This window comes from Gekko japonicus, unplaced genomic scaffold, assembly GCF_001447785.1.
Source record: "Gekko japonicus isolate JY-2015 unplaced genomic scaffold, Gekko_japonicus_V1.1 scaffold382, whole genome shotgun sequence".
NCBI classification, from domain to species: domain Eukaryota; kingdom Metazoa; phylum Chordata; class Lepidosauria; order Squamata; family Gekkonidae; genus Gekko; species Gekko japonicus.
In genome coordinates this window covers 760,338-764,424 of record NW_015168662.1, presented here as the reverse complement: position 1 = coordinate 764,424, position 4,087 = coordinate 760,338, and positions in this window count along the sequence as shown.

Genomic DNA, 4,087 nt, shown 5'->3' with positions numbered 1-4,087 from the left:
GGTAGGGGGCATAGAGAGAGAGAGAGAGCATGTGGTCGGGTATCACCTTTTATAAGGTGGCGTGGGGGGGGCAGGCTCGGCTGGCCACATCCCCATGTCAAACCTCCTGTTAGTCCATCCCTAAAAACATACTATTGGGGTAGAAGGAAAAGGGGAGGGGAGCTAGGGAGTAGTCAATATTGCAAACTAGTAACTTAGACTGGGGACTGGCACCTGGATGAAGAGGAAATGGGCTAGGGCTATTGTATCTGGATGGTCCTAGCCGGGCCGTTGATGGGCGGGCGATTAGTTGCCAAGCAACCGGGTGTAGATCCTCTTGGTTATGTGCAGTATTTGCAGGTAGATGGAGGGGGGAGGGGGGTTGCCTGCATGTGTCAGAGGGAGCTCCTTATGGTTTCTGGAGCTCTTTGTCCTTGTGCCTTGGCATGGCATGGCATTATGCAGGCTAGGGAACTGGTCCATCTCACAACAGGTAAGAAGGCAGGTAACCTTGGAGGACCACTGGAACAGCATCGTGAAAGGAAGGTTTTCTTCTCTCACGTGTGCAGTCTCAACTGGCATCATCTTGGGTCACCATGCAGTACTGTTCCTTAAGCATACCTTTGCACAGTCCATTTTTTACACTTATGGGTTATAGTCCATAAGAGCACATTAAGTGCCTTGCAGGGCAACAGCAGTCAACATGTATTTCAGCGTAATGTCATAAAAGCACTGATGACATTTATGTGCTTGCACTAGACCGACAAATAAAGATTGGAATTCAGGCAATACTATTCATTTTTCTTTAAAATGCTTAAATTTACTTGCTGTAATGTGAGAGCCACACATCAGGAGCAGAAAGCAGAGATTTAAACTTTCAATGGTTCATGAACCCATAAAAACTGGTTCGGTTCACAAACCAAACTCCCTGTTCATATTGATTCATGGTTCAGCTACGAAGCATGAACTGAACCTCAAAAATGGGGTTTGTATCCATCCCTAGGGTTGAGGATTCCTAGGCTGGTTATCCTGGGCGACTTCTGGGGCAGGTGATGCTCTGTCTTCTTGGTGCTTTTGGGGGGGGGCAACAGTGGGAGGGCCTCTAATGTCCTGGCCCCACTGGTGGACCTCCTGAGGGCACGTGGTGTTTTTGGCCACTGTGTGACACAGGGTGTTGGACTGGATGGGCCATTGGCCTGGTCCAACATTGGCTTGTCTTATGTTCTTAAGAGGGGATCGGATGGGCATGTGGAGTGGAGGTCCATCAGTGGGTATTAGCCAGAAGGTATAGATTGGAGCTCTCGGTCTGGGGCAAGGGATGCTCTGTCTTCTTGGTGCTTCACGAGGGGGCAACAGTGGGAGGGCCTCTAATGTCCTGGCCCCACTGGTGGACCTCCTGAGGGCACGTGGTGTTTTTGGCCACTGTGTGACACAGGGTGTTGGACTGGATGGGCCATTGGCCTTATCCAACATTGGCTTCTCTTATGTTCTTATGTTCAATATGCATGTCAAAGCTGTCTTGTCAGGAGTGGCTCAAGATTTCATGCCTTCCATGACAACCATGGTCCTGTCTCAGATAATAACAGGTCCTATACACCGTGCAACTGATTCTCTTGACACGGGGCTACTATTAGGACAGAATATGGAGAAAAGAATGGTTTCCAATCGGCAAAGCTTGTCAGACAAGGATGTATTCGAACGCCCTATCTGTTCTATCTATATCCAGAACGTATCATAAAGAAAGAAAGTAATGACTATTGTGCAAGTTTAAGGTCGTTGAGGAATGGATCAATATTTGTGTTTTGTGGACTGAGACGTGCTAACACACTACATGAACTGTGAACACACATGTATACCCATAGGCATAGAGAAAGCTGCTTGCATTACCTATTGTGAGAGATGTCACATAGGGAACACTTGTCTGCATTTCATGTTAATTAGGTTTGCACACATTCAGCTCAAGAGCCTTATGGGAAAGAGAAGCACATTTTAGCCATTGTTAGCACAAGCATTAACTAAGGAGAAGTAACCCCACCATTGCTGAGAGACTCACTGTCATGCAATCCGCGTCTGGATCTACATCTGAATTGCCATTTCCTGGCAGATGTCACTTTGATTGCCTGAGAAAGCAATCTGCACATCAAGGAGAATTATGATGCTCAGAATTCACACCTGACCAGATGGCTTTACCCTGAGACAGAGCTAGTATTTCAATATTGGCCCAACCCTTAGAGGTTCTGCCCCTCATTACATACACCAATGAGATGTAGGTATGGGACAGACTGATAGTCAGGTGGTTTCCAGCTTGACAAGGTTACCAACCTTCCCAAACATTTGGGTATAAAATGCAGGGACCATGCATTAAGGTCTTTGCTAGCCACCTTCCCCCTTCATCGTCCTCTTTATCCTTTTACCTCCCCTAAAGTCCAGCTTTCTATCAAACAACCCTTTGTCCATTCTAGATCTCTTGGACTGCAGCCAAAGAGATCCATACTTTGCTGGCTGGTTCTAGCAAGTGTGATTTAGTTAACATCCCTAGGTATTACTTTCTTCACCTATCTTACATTGCATCAGACAAGACTTCTGGAACTGATACCTAGCTACCTACCTCCAAGTAAAAGAGAAACTATTTTTATATCTTTCTGTAACTCTAAAGGAACTTGATTGTATGCGAATGTGAGACTGATTTTGCGTGTATGTGATTGTGATAGTGATTCAGTAAAAAGACAATTTGTTTTGGAAAAACTCCAGTCTAGTGTCTCTCACAGGGATTTCTTTGGGGTGGCCAGACTTCCATAAACTTTGGCAAGGACTCATGTTAAATTTAGTTTGCCACTGTCATAGATAAGGCAGTTCAGCTAACAAGCTTGATGATGAAAAAAATTGGAATTGTTCAAGATTTTCTATTCCTTGGCTCCATCATCAACCAAAAGGGAGACAACAACCAAGAAATAGAAGAAGATTGAGATGGGGAAGGGCAGCCATGAAGGAGCTAGAAAAGATCCTTAAGTATAAGAATCTTTCACTGGCGACCAAGATCAAGATAATTCATGCCATAGTATTCCCCATTACTATGTATGGGTGTGAAAGTCGAACAATGAAGAACGCTGGTAGGAAAAAAAGTTGATTCATTTGAAATTTGGTGTTGGAGAATAGTTTTACGGATACTGTGGACCACCAAAAACACAAATCAACAGGTTCTAAATTAAATCAAGTCTGAACTCTCTCTCCCTGGAAGCTGAAATGACCAAACTGAGGCTATTGTATTTTGGTCACATGAGAAGACAAGATTCACTGGAAAATACAATAGTGTAATTTAAAGTTGAAGGCAGCAGGAAAAGAGGAAGACCCAACATGAGCTGGATTGACTCAGTAAAGGAAGGTGGCACCCTCAGTTTGCAAGGCCTGAGCAAGGCTGTTAATGATAGGATGTTTTTGAAAGTCAATAATTTGAAAGTGCCTTGACAGCCCTTAACACACACACATTGTACAGATCACACTCTTGGTCTGGTATTCTTTTCTGCATGGGAGGAATGTGATTTGAGGGTGGAGGAATTGATAATATTTCCTTTGTCACAGACAGATCACTATTTGCTCAGGTTTAGACTTACAAGGATATCAAGATGCCAAAAAAAGCATTCTCAGATTTGCAGCCATTATTAATAAAACAGAACATGCCTTGGTATTTTTGCATGCAGAGGATTCTTCAAATTGTGAAGAATGGCTCTGTTTAAAGAGTAACTCAGAAAACTTCAGTTTAGATAGAAACAAGAGCCGGGACCTGTGATACTCGCCGGGGGGGGGGGGAGTATTCCCCACAGCTCCCGGCCTGCAGAAGCAGGAGATGCGGCAGCAGGGGTCATTTTGTAGAAAAAGAGGTGCAGGAGCTCATTAGCATAACTCATTAGCATAATTTATTTGCATATGCCACACCCCCTGACATCACCGGAAGCGTGTCAGAAGGCAACACCCACCACTCAGGCTCCACTGGACTGTTTTGGATTGCTAGCTATTGGGGGGGGTATTGGGGGGAGGAACATACAGATCTGTCCTCGCAGAGGAGGGAGAGCTTGTACCTGAATAAAACTTCTTGCTCGGACTGAGGACC